We start from the raw sequence: 18,202 nt of genomic DNA on the forward strand, positions 1-18,202 counted from the left end.
GTCTGATTTGTTTTTAAAGGTCTGAGTCATAGTTCGTCTCGCATAGTATGTCGCACCGATGTCTGCTCGCGTCCTGCCCGTCGTGGAGTGCACGAGCTCGATTTCTTTCTTTACTGCTCACCACGGCTCCGTGCACTGCTCCTGTTACGAGCGAGCCGTGGCGCACACTGAACGCCGGGTAGCGACCAGGATCACTTTTCAAATTGAATATGCACGGCTACGACCTTTTGAAATTGAGTTGTACGGGATGATCTTCCCCTGGACCCACAGGATGTAACTGGCATTCACTTTTCCATTACTGGTAACGTTGAAGGTGTCAGTATGCGCACCGAAGAATTGTGTGCCGACATTGAGATCCACCACGTGCCAAACCTCAAGTTTAATGACCCTGACAGACATGGAGGGGCCTCCATTCGATTAGGGTCTTTGAACTCCCGATAGAGGTCCCACCAGACATCATCATGTCGTCTTCCAAGCCATATGGCAATGTATGCAGTCACCAGGCCGACAGGTGGAAACCCTCGATACCTATCCTGTTCTCAACAGTGTCCGTCAACTGAAATATGAATTAGTGAAGCATGTGCCGTTATACCTGTTTATAGGAGCATGCAGGGCCATCATCACATATGACATGCAGCCCCGTACCTGTAGTTGCTGCAACTAGGAAGGACATTCCGCCAAAACTGCCTCTGGCGCTGGCTTGGAGACACACCACTCAACGACGCTGCCCCCATTGCGACGTCCATTGTCCATCCTGTCACCTATGCTGTGGGCACTGCACAAACTGCTGGTCTTCAGCACTACTCACGTGATCCATTACAAACGATGACTGCCATCGCAGAGACTGATCTGGCACTTGTCACATCGCTGGAACCAGAGCTGTTAACTGGAGGAGACACTCTCCTGCCTAGCACCGATGACAACAACACAGAAATGGCTCCAAGTGCTGTACCGACTTCTGTCTTCCTTCTGCCAGCCATTGAACCAATGGGCAATTGTTACCACAACTCTGGATAGCATGTTTGCAAACAAAAGCCTCAATGGAAGCGCCAGAAATGGCACTGTGACCATTGGATGACTACCTTTAACAAATGATGCCTGATGATGACCAAATGTCTGATGACGCCAAGTCCTCTGACACTTTGTCTCATGATTGCTTAATGTCATAGTGACACAGTCATGCCAACCCTTTCTTGCGTGCATCCCAGGTGGCATAACCCTTTTGGTACCGACTCCGCTTGTGCACACAGCAGACGACACAACATCTATAGTAATGAGCTTCTGGGAATATGAGGTAGACGATGACACCGCACTACCGCCTTGTGTTACCGAAGGGAGTATCCAGATGGTGGTATGGGGCAGAGCAACAACACAGTGACTGACAATGCTACAGATGCCACAGCTGGTGTACCATGGAGAGCCACTGACAGAGGGCATGTAACTTTCCAGGTGGGCATGGGGACTAAATAATACTGACAGGCCATGCTCAATGTCAGTAACATCAATGCGCGCCATAAACTGACGATGTTACAAGGTTCACAGAATACAGCAGGTGCAGGCATAGCCCTCCTCCAGGAGATGTGATGCATTTCGTCAACTCTTTCAGATACACCACTCGTTTTCCACGCATCTGCCATTGGCAGTATCATGACGTCCTTCTCTGTGAAGGCTTGATTGCCTGACAGAAGCGACACGGTGCTCACTCTCCATGGCATCAGAACTGTAAACATCTACACCATCTGCCAACTACACAACATATGAAGCCCTCTCCACGATTCATTCAAATGTAAATGTCGTGTGACTAGCGCCTCCCGTCAGGTAGACCATTCACCGGGTGCAAGTCTTTTGATTTGACGCCACTTCACGACTTGCGGGTCGATGGGGATGAAATGATGATCATGAGGACAACAGTCTCTGAGAGGAGAAAATCTCTGACCCAGCCGGCAATCGAATCCAGGCAGTTAGGATTGGCATTCTGTCGCACTGACCACTTAGCTACCGGGGGCGGACTTTCGACTTGTTGACACGTGGGAATAAGTACATGGCGATAGGGAGGGTTTCACACACCATACCAGCAATTCCCATCCACATACATGGCATCTCTCAAGCTCATGGAGGCAATATGGAAATCCGGCACCGTATTGGATTCCTTGAAGAGTGGAAGCATCAGTGTCTATTGATCCCTGTTGCTCCAGAACTCTGACATGAAGATCTTCACTTGACTTTCTCCACCACAGCTGAGAAGGGTTCCCTGCTTTATGGTCTCCCACAATCAGGCGTCGTTAGGAGGCAGTCACACCATCTGCACTGCCTTATGTCAGTACTGTAACATACTGTGCTTATGCAGACACTGTGTCTGATGGGAGTCTTGGCCTCCCTTGATTTCAGCTAGGCATTCGAAAGGGTTCATCACTCTTATCTGGCAGTAGTGATGCAGAATATGGGATTCCCAGACAGCTCTGCTGCGCAACATCTTGGATCCTATATGATCGTCGACTTATGCCATCCATGCTGGTACACGGATTGGTGTGGCAGATGCTCCTCCAAGGTCCTGTACTTTCTCGCCATGAAACCGTTACTTTGCAGCCTCCGCCAACTCCTCAGTGAGTCTGTGAGCGACCTTGTCCTTGTCCTGCGCAACAGAAACTATGTTCAAGCAACACTGAAGTGGGTGGGGTACTAGGGAATTGCTTCAGACAGTGTCATTAACATTTGCAAAGCTCGCTCATTGCCTATAAGACGTGGACTGCCTGCTGAATGCGTTACTCTGCTGCAGGTCCGTGACGTGATAACATGTCTACGCACTAATTTTTACAGTCAACTTGGGGTGTTTTGTCGCCCTTAACAATAGGCGCTTTTTATGCTGGATCCGGGCAGAGCTCCTTTACCACTGAATCTGAACCCTGCACATCTACAATGGACACAGTATGCAAACATTTATGTTGCATCGCAAATCCTGCACATGGCCCAGACTTTTCCCGTCCTGCCGTCAATGGATAGACACAAGTTATCCACACTGGCATGTGTTAAGGTGAGCTATGAGTCCCCCACCCTTGTGAAGGGCAAAGGAGGCCTCAGTCTTTGTCATCTCCAGCATCAAGCAATTGTCGTCTTTAAATTCTTGGATGTCAAGATGTGGCAACGTATTTTGACTTGTCTGATCAGCTTATTGACCAGTCGCTGTCATTGCCCCAATGCTGCTGACAAATGTCCCAATGTCCATTCCCTGCTAGAGCTATTTCTTTCATGAATACAACTACATCTGGACCCCGCTTCTTCCTCCACATCTACCGATGGCCAAGATTATGCCTCACTTGCAATCGTAGCTTCTGCTGAATGTGATTGAGGAGAAACAACCCCTTGTTGCGTGGAATGCTGTATTGCGTCAGATGTCCAGTCCACCTCATACATGATGGTTATTGGGAAGCAGGTATTGGAGTCGCTTCTATCCAGGATACACCTCGTAGCATCGCCATTATATACCACATGTGGCCTACAACGATGGCTGTGAAGGCCAGGCGAGTAATGTTTAGCCTTTGGTCCAGCAGATGTCGGCATTTATTTCAAACGACTCCTGACATTATCACAGCCCAAAAGCTTCTCTTCCCAGCTATGGACTGTTTCCTGTGGACTAAGACTCAATCAGAGGCTCGGATTAGCGGACATGCTGCCTAGTACCTGTTTGGTGGTGGTCGATTTGTGGCAGTACCTTAATGACTGTCATTGTGCAGTTGTCAAGAACTCTAAGAACCAACAATATTTATCGGACATTCTCAAGGGTGCTTTCTGTAACCACCTTCACAGCTGGATCATACAAGCTAGGAACAGCGACATACCTTCCTTTCCTCCATTTTACAGAATCGATCCCCTGAACAGTTATTCATACACACTTGTGAAAAGCTATGCGTCAGTGATTTGCTAACGCATCCCTACCACCCAGATTTTCTCTCGATGATGCTGCAGGCTATCATCAGTCTTCATGGGGAAGTGCTGGTGCAGCGGAGATGGCTTAAAAACACAATTAAAAAAGAATTTCGCTGTATCCTCCTTTCCCCTCTGGTAAACGTTAATGGTGTCATATTAACTGGGGCTACACATGAAGTTGAGGAGATTTTTTTTCAGGGGGGGGGGGCTTCTTATTAAGTTTAGGATAAGAGTGGCAATGGTACTAACTTCTTCTTTTCTTTGTATGCCTATTTATAGTCAAGAATGTGAGAAATATGGTTAAAAAAATGGTCAATGAGGCATAGCTGACATTTTCTCCACCCAGGGACTGGGTATTGCGTTGACTTCAACATCATTTCACCCAATCGACACGTAGGCGCTGAATTGACTTCACCTGAAAAGCCATGCAACAAGTTGTTGGACACACACAGGTGAGGCTCCTGGCGTACCCACAAGCATCATCATTGTATTCAGTCTTGCAGGCAATGAAATTATTAAATATGACTTTCTAATTATTGCCGTGCGGAGTGGCTGCGCGGTTTAGGCGCCATTCCACGGACTGCACAGACCCTACCGCCGGAGGTTCAGGTCCTCACTCGGGCATGGGTGTGTGTGTTGTTCATAGCATAAGTTAGTTTAAGTAGTGTATAAGTCTTAGAGACCGATGACCTTAGTTTGGTCCCTTAGGCCTTCACACACATCTGAACACAGTTTTCTAATTATTAGTTTGTGGGTTTTTATTACTGCTCTTGTTTTTTGCTCGTTTCAACTGGTTCATCCAACTAATTCAATAAGAAGAAATATCTCTAAAGGAGTAGTTGTGTACAAAGGACTGGATCGCCCATCTCACAATTTTTGTAATTCTGTGGGATATTTTGAAAAATTTGAGCATAACTTTGTATCTGATTGCTGTCGCTTTGCGGAAGTTCGTTGCCAATGTGATGCATTGTGTTGATTCATCGGTTGTCACTCTTCCATTCCAAATATACACTCCTGGAAATGGAAAAAAGAACACATTGACACCGGTGTGTCAGACCCACCATACTTGCTCCGGACACTGCGAGAGGGCTGTACAAGCAATGATCACACGCACGGCACAGCGGACACACCAGGAACCGCGGTGTTGGCCGTCGAATGGCGCTAGCTGCGCAGCTTTTGTGCACCGCCGCCGTCAGTGTCAGCCAGTTTGCCGTGGCATACGGAGCTCCATCGCAGTCTTTAACACTGGTAGCATGCCGAACAGCGTGGACGTGAACCGTATGTGCAGTTGACGGACTTTGAGCGAGGGCGTATAGTGGGCATGCAGGAGGCCGGGTGGACGTACCGCCGAATTGCTCAACACGTGGGGCGTGAGGTCTCCACAGTACATCGATGTTGTCGCCAATGGTCGGCGGAAGGTGCACGTGCCCGTCGACCTGGGACCGGACCGCAGCGACGCACGGATGCACGCCAAGACCGTAGGATCCTACGCAGTGCCGTAGGGGACCGCACTGCCACTTCCCAGCAAATTACAGACACTGTTGCTCCTGGGGTATCGGCGAGGACCATTCGCAACCGTCTCCATGAAGCTGGGCTACGGTCCCGCACACCGTTAGGCCGTCTTCCGCTCACGCCCCAACATCGTGCAGCCCGCCTCCAGTGGTGTCGCGACAGGCGTGAATGGAGGGACGAATGGAGACGTGTCGTCTTCAGCGATGAGAGTCGCTTCTGCCTTGGGGCCAATGATGGTCATATGCGTGTTTGGCGCCGTGCAGGTGAGCGCCACAATCAGGACTGCATACGACCGAGGCACACAGGGCCAACACCCGGCATCATGGTGTGGGGAGTGATCTCCTACACTGGCCGTACACCACTGGTGATCGTCGAGGGGACACTGAATAGTGCACGGTACATCCAAACCGTCATCGAACCCATCGTTCTACCATTCCTAGACCGGCAAGGGAACTTGCTGTTCCAACAGGACAATGCACGTCCGCATGTATCCCGTGCCACCCAACGTGCTCTAGAAGGTGTAAGTCAACTACCCTGGCCAGCAAGATCTCCGGATCTGTCCCCCATTGAGCATGTTTGGGACTGGATGAAGCGTCGTCTCACGCGGTCTGCACGTCCAGCACGAACGCTGGTCCAACTGAGGCGCCAGGTGGAAATGGCATGGCAAGCCATTCCACAGGACTACATCCAGCATCTCTACGATCGTCTCCATGGGAGAATAGCAGCCTGCATTGCTGCGAAAAGTGGAAGTACACTGTACTAGTGTCGACATTGTGCATGCTCTGTTGCCTGTGTCTATGTGCCTGTGGTTCTGTCAGTGTGATCATGTGATGTATCTGACCCCAGGAATGTGTCAATAAAGTTTCCCCTTCCTGGGACAATGAATTCACGGCGTTCTTATTTCAATTTCCAGGAGTGTAGAACATCTGTGCTACATAACGTTCAGCAAATGCATCATGTAGCTGTTTCTCATTGATATTCGTCTCCAAAGTCAGTTCTGCACATATTTCTATAATACCGATAATTTTAGAAGTGCTTTCACTTCATCAGTGGCTTCTCGATTAGGTACAACTTATAGAGCTTTGTCCAGAAGCAGCAGACAAGAAGACAAATGCGCCACCAAAGTGGCTCAACTCTGAGAGTACGATGAAGTCTTTTATGCTCTGTAGTGCATTCGTCCCTCATAATGAGCTGACGTGATTGGAGTTCTGTACCCATTACAATAGTTTTGTGGATACTTGATGGAGCTATCGCACTGATTGAACAGTCGACAGTAATTTTGTTGCTGAAAGCGATGTTTGGCCACTATCGAAAACAGTTGCTGCAGTTCCAGATGACGCAGCTGCAAGGGTACTACTTTATTCCGACCATATGTTTTTCAAAATAAATGAAACGGACAACGTTCTGATTTTGCCTCCTGGGGCATGTAGGATATACTATCAACGACATTGACTTGTAATTGTACGCATGGTTGTATCATAGCCTATATGTTGTTCTGGAACCAATCCCAGAAGATTCGTTTGAACAGATGTGCCCAATTAGTCAACGTCATAGAGTGTTTCCCGCTGCTTATTGTGAACGAAAACGTTGTTTGAGGCAGATTCGGGGCAGCCATTCCCAATAGTTTGTTAGGGACTGATGAGCATATGTCGTCCATCGAAACCAGTACCTCGTTATAGAGGTCTGGCGTGAATCGAATGTTCGGATTTTGATTATTAGAATGCATCGATGTTAACCCTTAACTGGAAGCGATATTTTAACGAACGTAACTAAAATCGCGGGTCCAAATGGACTCTTGAATAAAAATTCAACACAATGCCCATAAAAGATATAATTCATATGTAAATGCGTAATGATTGTATTAAAATAAATTTTATTTCAAATATAAATAAACTTTTATTGACGAAAAATTTTATATCGTGTTATTTGTTTAACTTTAAGTCCTATGTTTTATATTTTATAAGAATTTTTAGCATTTTACTTTGGAATGCTTCATGACTGCTTACATAAAAAACCCAGAAATGCTGTGGGGTTTCTCATAACTTCCGCTTAACATAAATAACGACTCTACATGCCATCAGTCAGAAGCAAAAATAATGAAAATGAAAAAAGGAAGTGTCCAAATGTTATCTGTATCAGTACCTTAACGAAGAACGGCACTTGGCGCACACACTTCTTTTCCTGCATGCCGTTTACAGATTAATTTAAAACAAGTGTCGCATTTTTGTGATTGTTTGCTGTCAGTTTTAGGACCACATAAATAACGTTTTCCTCTTTTTCGTGATCCACATTGATTACAAGGCGAATTTTCTGGTCATTGGTCATTTTGTGGTTTATCAGCTGCCCCTAGAAAATTATCTATCCTACTCTCAAATCTACTGAACATGAAGAAACTTTCTTTCTGTGATAAAGGGCCTTATCAAATTTAGTCCAATTTCTTTTCTGTAATTAATACTTTTCATACGTTTTCCACCATTTGATGCCTTCCATAATACAAATCCATTTGCACTCGCAACATTCAATGTTCTTGTAAAGACTGAATAATTGGTGAATTTCTGATGTAATGTATCAACACCACCTTTCGTTCTGTTGTAAAATTCAATTTTCTCAGGTCTTCCACTACTTTCATTGACAGAATTGTCACGGTGCATTGATGAGGTCACAACTGCGCTTCGATCCTTCTTAGGGACATAAGATGCCAATGTTTTATCCTTCATGAAACCAAATAACGTAGATCCTACTACCCCTTGTTTATTGGCTAAAAATTCTGGTGGTATTTCCCTTTTAATTTTGTTCATCGTTCCAATTAAGGTCCAACCATTTTCAATCAGTCTGTCAACGAGCTCCACAGTAGAAAACCCATTATCGGCAGTTATATTTCTATTTGTTCCAAATAAAGGTTCTGAAAGCTGCAGTACATTCTGTGTTGGAACTGAAAGTTGGCTTATTTTATTAGTAATTGCTTTGCCTGTATAGATAAAAGCATTGTATAAACAGTGTGTTTTAGCGTCGCTAAGGGACTTAATCTTGATGCCATATTTAGCAGGCATCGAGTGCATATAAACCCTGAAAAAACATTTCCCTCTAAAAGGGCAAAGCAGTTCATCAACTGTCAAATATTCTGAGCAGCTATTTTTTTTTTTTTCAAGACAGTTCAGAATGAAATTTCCAAATATTTCTGAGTGAGAGTAGCGCGTCCATTAGTTCTTCTTTCTTCCCTAGAATTCATATATTGAAATCTCAAAGCAGACAACAGGAACATAAATCGGTTCACTGACATCGTTATTCTGAATCGTAAACAAAAGCATTCTGCACTGTTTGGGTGACCAGTATACAAGCGGCCTAACCCGTCGGACGACTACAAACTAGGACGACCTGGAACTGCTCTACGTTGTTGGCGGCGTTGCAACTTGTTCGCCGATGTTTTCTGCTACAGCGTAAAGTCAGGCGCCGGTATATCAGTCGTGAACGATACAGAGGAGATGGCTGTGAGAATCGCACGCTGGCCGACGCTTCTCCAGGATGACAACGCTACAGCGGCGGCACCTACGCCAAGACGACATTAGCTCCGCGCCCGACTGGTCGCGGCCCAACTGAGTGGTAGCTTCAAGGTCAGCGAGTTCTACAGCAGATTCGAGATTAGGCACTAGTATATCAGCGACTTAGGATTGTTTATACTGGAAAAAAAATGGTTCAGATGGCTCTGAGAACTATGGGACTTAACATCTCAGGTAAGTCCCTCGACTTAGAACTACTTAAACCTAACTAACCTAAGGACATCGCACACATCCATGCCCGAGGCAGGATTCGAACCTACGACCGTAGCAGCAGCGCGGTTCCGGACTGAGGCGCCTAGAACCACTCGGCCACAGCGGCCGGCGTTTATACTGAAGATCATTGCGTATTTTTCATGTCGCCCTTTGCTTGAGACACATGTGTCTAATTGACAAACTTTTGTTATCTTTTCCTTTCGTAATAAAACTCACGAATACGATTTGTCTGAGTATTGCCTAGCGATCCGAGACTAGGCTGGATTTAACATTTTTCCAAATTGCCAAATTCCACTACTCGCTGTTGGTGTGAGACTTGCACGTTTTCGAGGACGACGGTGAATGTGGTATATCGTAATGATTAACTACTTCAGTATCATTGTTACATAGTTTTAAAGTGATCGATCTTTCGGTATCTTCAGTCAATGGTCGACGACAAAACTGGTATCATTGCCAGGTGTACTCTCGCCGACAGTCATCTTTTCTTAGTTTTCCGGCATTTCCCGACAGGCATGCTGGGATAATCGCTGTTGCAGAAGTCATATGGACTACAAATCATGTTTTTGTTGAAGACTTCCATTAAGTATGGGTCACTGTCGACTTCGGGTATGTGTGCTTCTGTTGATCAGTGTGAAGTTGCCTGGATTTTGTGGTCAATAAAATAGAACTGTATGCCTGTGACACTCCTCTACTTTGCCGTTCAACGGAATACATCCAGAAGCGTGTCTCTCCATACACATGATGATCGGCAATGAAAATTATTCAGAACTTCTGTGTTTGGTTAATGTCAGGCGCAGAAAATATTATGACATTCAGGTGATGACCCCCCCCCCCCCCCCCAGTGAACCTAAGTTCCTTTACTTCATCCCATGAATGTCTGCGTGTGAATATGTTAAAATAACCTGAGTGGTCATTTGTGCAAACAAATGTTCGATAGGGTTATGTCACCTGTCACCAACAATGATAATGTTGAGGGTGATGAATGTAATTTCGTCTGTTTCTCTTATCCACCTGCTCAGAGCATTGCTGGTGTTTCACTTTAGATGGCACTACAAGTTACAATTATCAGTTTTTACGATAACCCCACCTGTGTGATGCCTCAAATCATAATTAGCACCACAGTCCAATGCACCAAGATATAGATCGGTATGCAGTGTTCGTCTGAATCGAAAAGTGCGTAGTCGATTGCTTTCCATTCTTACTTCACATTGCTCGTTTGTTTCTGCGGTTCGTGATGCCTTTTTCTTCCGTGCTAGGGGTTTACATTGACCAATAGCGCTTTGTAAAAATCTGATTTGAAGGGAGGAAGGGAGGAAATTGGGGCTCAAGGTCCCGTCGAGATCTAGGTCATTAGAGGCGGAGCACACGGTCGGAATGTTTCAATGACGGGGAACGAATCCGGCAGTTCCCTTTCAAAGAAACCACTCCAGTAATTGCCAGGAGCGACTTAAGGTAATCACGAAAACCTAAATCTGGATGCTCAGACACAGATTCGAAACCTTCGTCTTCCCTAATAAGGAACCAATTTCGTAACGACTGCACCATCCGGTTCGCTTGATAGTGAAAGTATTGCTTCGCGGAAACTATTACAATTAGTTTGTAAAAAGAAGAAAAAATGGAGTCAGTTGTGTTATGCCGAGTTGCAGTTTGAAGTTTATAATTAACACCACTTGTTACGTCAGACACGAACTGAAATATCTATATCTATGTTTATCTCATTTCACATACGTCATACATACGGGAATGCAAGAACTGCCGCTGAACAATGTGACACACACAAATATGTTGAAAGGACAGCGCACCACACATTCGAAAATAAAATATGAGTAGACGTCTATGGTAACGCCTCAATGTTGGCGCACCTGCACAGACGGATAGCGTTTTCGCCTGCCGCCACTTGTATTCAGTTGAAAGCTGGCAACTTCCGAGATGGCTCTCAGTTACTGCTGTGTTACTGCTGCTAAAATGTTTGCTTCACTTTTATCAATAATTGCTCTTGTTTCTTCTTGGCGTGTTCTATTCTCGACACTTACAATTTCTAGATCTTCCTTAAGCAACTTCAATACAACTCAAAAGCCTCCGTTTGTTGACACACAACAGATCAGCAAAGTTTAATTGCAAATAATCGAATGGTATAGAATCGAAGGAGGGACAAATAAAGAAACGTTCATATATAGAGGTAGGGGTGCAAATGTGGAAGCGTGTGGGTAATGTGGGAACGTCTAGTACCTGGCGTGCAGAGTGTTGTACTCCAGTAGGGCAGCCAGAAATTGTGGCAATAGTTCCTGTTTGTCACGGTAGAGGGTTAGCAGTCAGCTGAGCAACAGACGCTGTGACAGTGATGCAATTTACGTTCGCGCATTTTCTAAACCTTTTTCGAGGGAAGCTGTGGTATTATACACTCCTGGAAATGGAAAAAAGAACACATTGACACCGGTGTGTCAGACCCACCATACTTGCTCCGGACACTGCGAGAGGGCTGTACAAGCAATGATCACACGCACGGCATAGCGGACACACCAGGAACCGTGGTGTTGGCCGTCGAATGGCGCTAGCTGCGCAGCATTTGTGCACCGCCGCCGTCAGTGTCAGCCAGTTTGCCGTGGCATACGGAGCTCCATCGCAGTCTTTAACACTGGTAGCATGCCGCGACAGCGTGGACGTGAACCGTATGTGCAGTTGACGGACTTTGAGCGAGGGCGTATAGTGGGCATGCGGGAGGCCGGGTGGACGTACCGCCGAATTGCTCAACACGTGGGGCGTGAGGTCTCCACAGTACATCGATGTTGTCGCCAGTGGTCGGCGGAAGGTGCACGTGCCCGTCGACCTGGGACCGGACCGCAGCGACGCACGGATGCACGCCAAGACCGTAGGATCCTACGCAGTGCCGTAGGGGACCGCACCGCCACTTCCCAGCAAATTAGGGACACTGTTGTTCCTGGGGTATCGGCGAGGACCATTCGCAACCGTCTCCATGAAGCTGGGCTACGGTCCCGCACACCGTTAGGCCGTCTTCCGCTCACGCTCCAACATCGTGCAGCCCGCCTCCAGTGGTGTCGCGACAGGCGTGAATGGAGGGACGAATGGAGACGTGTCGTCTTCAGCGATGAGAGTCGCTTCTGCCTTGGTGCCAATGACGGTTGTATGCGTGTTTGGCGCCGTGCAGGTGAGCGCCACAATCAGGACTGCATACGACCGAGGCACACAGGGCCAACACCCGGCATCATGGTGTGGGGAGCGATCTCCTACACTGGCCGTACACCACTGGTGATCGTTGAGGGGACACTGAATAGTGCACGGTACATCTAAACCGTCATCGAAACCATCGTTCTACCATTCCTAGGCCGGCAAGGGAACTTGCTGTTCCAACAGGACAATGCACGTCCGCATGTACCCCGTGCCATCCAACGTGCTCTAGATGGTGTAAGTCAACTACCCTGGCCAGCAAGATCTCCGGATCTGTCCCCCATTGAGCATGTTTGGGACTGGATGAAGCGTCGTCTCACGCGGTCTGCACGTCCAGCACGAACGCTGGTCCAACTGAGGCGCCAGGTAGAAATGGCATGGCAAGCCATTCCACAGGACTACATCCAGCATCTCTACGATCGTCTCCATGGGAGAATAGCAGCCTGCATTGCTGCGAAAGGTGGATATACACTGTACTAGTGCCGACATTGTGCATGCTCTGTTGCCTGTGTCTATGTGCCTGTGGTTCTGTCAGTGTGATCATGTGATGTATCTGACCCCAGGAATGTGTCAATAAAGTTTCCCCTTCCTGGGACAATGAATTCACGGCGTTCTTATTTCAATTTCCAGGAGTGTAGAACATCTGTGCTACATAACGTTCAGCAAATGCATCATGTAGCTGTTTCTCATTGATATTCGTCTCCAAAGTCAGTTCTGCACATATTTCTATAATACCGATAATTTTAGAAGTGCTTTCACTTCATCAGTGGCTTCTCGATTAGGTACAACTTATAGAGCTTTGTCCAGAAGCAGCAGACAAGAAGACAAATGCGCCACCAAAGTGGCTCAACTCTGAGAGTACGATGAAGTCTTTTATGCTCTGTAGTGCATTCGTCCCTCATAATGAGCTGACGTGATTGGAGTTCTGTACCCATTACAATAGTTTTGTGGATACTTGATGGAGCTATCGCACTGATTGAACAGTCGACAGTAATTTTGTTGCTGAAAGCGATGTTTGGCCACTATCGAAAACAGTTGCTGCAGTTCCAGATGACGCAGCTGCAAGGGTACTACTTTATTCCGACCATATGTTTTTCAAAATAAATGAAACGGACAACGTTCTGATTTTGCCTCCTGGGGCATGTAGGATATACTATCAACGACATTGACTTGTAATTGTACGCATGGTTGTATCATAGCCTATATGTTGTTCTGGAACCAATCCCAGAAGATTCGTTTGAACAGATGTGCCCAATTAGTCAACGTCATAGAGTGTTTCCCGCTGCTTATTGTGAACGAAAACGTTGTTTGAGGCAGATTCGGGGCAGCCATTCCCAATAGTTTGTTAGGGACTGATGAGCATATGTCGTCCATCGAAACCAGTACCTCGTTATAGAGGTCTGGCGTGAATCGAATGTTCGGATTTTGATTATTAGAATGCATCGATGTTAACCCTTAACTGGAAGCGATATTTTAACGACCGTAACTAAAATCGCGGGTCCAAATGGACCCTTGAATAAAAATTCAACACAATGCCCATAAAAGATATAATTCATATGTAAATGCGTAATGATTGTATTAAAATAAATTTTATTTTAAATATAAATAAACTTTTATTGACGAAAAATTTTATATCGTGTTATTTGTTTAACTTTAAGTCCTATGTTTTATATTTTATAAGAATTTTTAGCATTTTACTTTGGAATGCTTCATGACTGCTTACATAAAAAACCCAGATATACTGTGGGGTTTCTCATAACTTCCGCTTAACATAAATAACGACTCTACATGCCATCAGTCAGAAGCAAAAATAATGAAAATGAAAAAAGGAAGTGTCCAAATGTTATCTGTATCAGTACCTTAACGAAGAACGGCACTTGGCGCACACACTTCTTTTCCTGAATGCCGTTTACAGATTAATTTAAAACAAGTGTCGCATTTTTGTGATTGTTTGCTGTCAGTTTTAGGACCACATAAATAACGTTTTCCTCTTTTTCGTGATCCACATTGATTACAAGGCGAATTTTCTGGTCATTGGTCATTTTGTGGTTTATCAGCTGCCCCTAGAAAATTATCTATCCTACTCTCAAATCTACTGAACATGAAGAAACTTTCTTTCTGTGATAAAGGGCCTTATCAAATTTAGTCCAATTTCTTTTCTGTAATTAATACTTTTCATACGTTTTCCACCATTTGATGCCTTCCATAATACAAATCCATTTGCACTCGCAACATTCAATGTTCTTGTAAAGACTGAATAATTGGTGAATTTCTGATGTAATGTATCAACACCACCTTTCGTTCTGTTGTAAAATTCAATTTTCTCAGGTCTTCCACTACTTTCATTGACAGAATTGTCACGGTGCATTGATGAGGTCACAACTGCGCTTCGATCCTTCTTAGGGACATAAGATGCCAATGTTTTATCCTTCATGAAACCAAATAACGTAGATCCTACTACCCCTTGTTTATTGGCTAAAAATTCTGGTGGTATTTCCCTTTTAATTTTGTTCATCGTTCCAATTAAGGTCCAACCATTTTCAATCAGTCTGTCAACGAGCTCCACAGTAGAAAACCCATTATCGGCAGTTATATTTCTATTTGTTCCAAATAAAGGTTCTGAAAGCTGCAGTACATTCTGTGTTGGAACTGAAAGTTGGCTTATTTTATTAGTAATTGCTTTGCCTGTATAGATAAAAGCATTGTATAAACAGTGTGTTTTAGCGTCGCTAAGGGACTTAATCTTGATGCCATATTTAGCAGGCATCGAGTGCATATAAACCCTGAAAAAACATTTCCCTCTAAAAGGGCAAAGCAGTTCATCAACTGTCAAATATTCTGAGCAGCTATTTTTTTTTTTTCAAGACAGTTCAGAATGAAATTTCCAAATATTTCTGAGTGAGAGTAGCGCGTCCATTAGTTCTTCTTTCTTCCCTAGAATTCATATATTGAAATCTCAAAGCAGACAACAGGAACATAAATCGGTTCACTGACATCGTTATTCTGAATCGTAAACAAAAGCATTCTGCACTGTTTGGGTGACCAGTATACAAGCGGCCTAACCCGTCGGACGACTACAAACTAGGACGACCTGGAACTGCTCTACGTTGTTGGCGGCGTTGCAACTTGTTCGCCGATGTTTTCTGCTACAGCGTAAAGTCAGGCGCCGGTATATCAGTCGTGAACGATACAGAGGAGATGGCTGTGAGAATCGCACGCTGGCCGACGCTTCTCCAGGATGACAACGCTACAGCGGCGGCACCTACGCCAAGACGACATTAGCTCCGCGCCCGACTGGTCGCGGCCCAACTGAGTGGTAGCTTCAAGGTCAGCGAGTTCTACAGCAGATTCGAGATTAGGCACTAGTATATCAGCGACTTAGGATTGTTTATACTGGAAAAAAAATGGTTCAGATGGCTCTGAGAACTATGGGACTTAACATCTCAGGTAAGTCCCTCGACTTAGAACTACTTAAACCTAACTAACCTAAGGACATCGCACACATCCATGCCCGAGGCAGGATTCGAACCTACGACCGTAGCAGCAGCGCGGTTCCGGACTGAGGCGCCTAGAACCACTCGGCCACAGCGGCCGGCGTTTATACTGAAGATCATTGCGTATTTTTCATGTCGCCCTTTGCTTGAGACACATGTGTCTAATTGACAAACTTTTGTTATCTTTTCCTTTCGTAATAAAACTCACGAATACGATTTGTCTGAGTATTGCCTAGCGATCCGAGACTAGGCTGGATTTAACATTTTTCCAAATTGCCAAATTCCACTACTCGCTGTTGGTGTGAGACTTGCACGTTTTCGAGGACGACGGTGAATGTGGTATATCGTAATGATTAACTACTTCAGTATCATTGTTACATAGTTTTAAAGTGATCGATCTTTCGGTATCTTCAGTCAATGGTCGACGACAAAACTGGTATCATTGCCAGGTGTACTCTCGCCGACAGTCATCTTTTCTTAGTTTTCCGGCATTTCCCGACAGGCATGCTGGGATAATCGCTGTTGCAGAAGTCATATGGACTACAAATCATGTTTTTGTTGAAGACTTCCATTAAGTATGGGTCACTGTCGACTTCGGGTATGTGTGCTTCTGTTGATCAGTGTGAAGTTGCCTGGATTTTGTGGTCAATAAAATAGAACTGTATGCCTGTGACACTCCTCTACTTTGCCGTTCAACGGAATACATCCAGAAGCGTGTCTCTCCATACACATGATGATCGGCAATGAAAATTATTCAGAACTTCTGTGTTTGGTTAATGTCAGGCGCAGAAAATATTATGACATTCAGGTGATGACCCCCCCCCCCCCCCAGTGAACCTAAGTTCCTTTACTTCATCCCATGAATGTCTGCGTGTGAATATGTTAAAATAACCTGAGTGGTCATTTGTGCAAACAAATGTTCGATAGGGTTATGTCACCTGTCACCAACAATGATAATGTTGAGGGTGATGAATGTAATTTCGTCTGTTTCTCTTATCCACCTGCTCAGAGCATTGCTGGTGTTTCACTTTAGATGGCACTACAAGTTACAATTATCAGTTTTTACGATAACCCCACCTGTGTGATGCCTCAAATCATAATTAGCACCACAGTCCAATCCACCAAGATATAGATCGGTATGCAGTGTTCGTCTGAATCGAAAAGCGCGTAGTCGATTGCTTTCCATTCTTACTTCACGTTGCTCGTTGTTTCTGCGGTTCGTGATGCCTTTTTTCTTCCGTGCTAGAGGTCTAGATTGACCAATAGCTCTTTGTAAAAATCTGATTTGAAGGGAGGAAGGGAGGAAATTGGGGCTCAAAGTCCCGTCGAGATCAAGGTCATTAGAGGCGGAACACACGGTCGGAATGTTTCAATGACGGGGAACGAATCCGGCAGTTCCCTTTTAAAGAAACCACTCCAGTATTTGCCAGGAGCGACTTAGGTAATCACGAAAACCTAAATCTGGATGCTCAGACACAGATTCGAAACCTTCGTCTTCCCTAATAAGGAACCACTTTGGTAACGACTGCACCATCCGGTTCGCTTGATAGTGAAAGTATTGCTTCGCGGAAACTATTACAATTAGTTTGTAAAAAGAAGAGAAAATGGAGTCAGTTGTGTTATGCCGAGTTGCAGTTTGAAGTTTATAATTAACACCACTTGTTACGTCAGACACGAACTGAAATATCTATATCTATGTTTAACTCATTTCACATACGTCATACATACGGGAATGCAAGAACTGCCGCTGAACAATGTGACACACACAAATATGTTGAAAGGACAGCGCACCACATATTCGAAAATAAAATATGAGTAGACGTCTATGGTGACGCCTCAATGTTGGCGCACCTGCACAGACGGATAGCGTTTTCGCCTGCCGCCACCTGCATTCAGTTGAAAGCTGGCAACTTCCGAGATGCCTCTCAGTTACATTTGCATTGTGTGTTACTGCTGCTAAAATGTTTGCTTCACTTTTATCAGTAATTGCTCTTGTTTCTTCTTGGCGTGTTCTATTCTCGACACTTACAGTTTCTAGATTTTCCTTAAACAACTTTAATACAATTCAAAAGCCTCCGTTTGTTGACACACAGGAGATCAGCAAAGTTTAATTGCAAATAATCGAATGGTATAAAATCGAAGGAGGGACAAATAAAGAAACGTTCATATATAGAGGTAGGTGTGCAAATGTGGAAGCGTGTGGGTAATGTGGAAACGTCTAGTACCTGGCGTGCAGAGTGTTGTACTCTAGTAGGGCAGCCAGAAATTGTGGCAATAGTTACTGTTTGTCATGGTAGAGGGTTAGCAGTCAGCTGA

The 18,202-nt window shown here is 45.1% G+C and overlaps 1 protein-coding gene across 2 annotated transcripts in view; it reads right to left on the reverse strand.

Annotated features, from left to right (window-relative positions):
* The window catches only part of LOC124720203 (ankyrin-3-like), an 81,234-nt gene that overhangs the window by 48,125 nt on the left and 14,907 nt on the right, over positions 1-18,202 (reverse strand). The window lies entirely within an intron of this gene.

The sequence above is a fragment of the Schistocerca piceifrons genome, chromosome 11, assembly GCF_021461385.2.
Source record: "Schistocerca piceifrons isolate TAMUIC-IGC-003096 chromosome 11, iqSchPice1.1, whole genome shotgun sequence".
NCBI lineage: Eukaryota > Metazoa > Arthropoda > Insecta > Orthoptera > Acrididae > Schistocerca > Schistocerca piceifrons.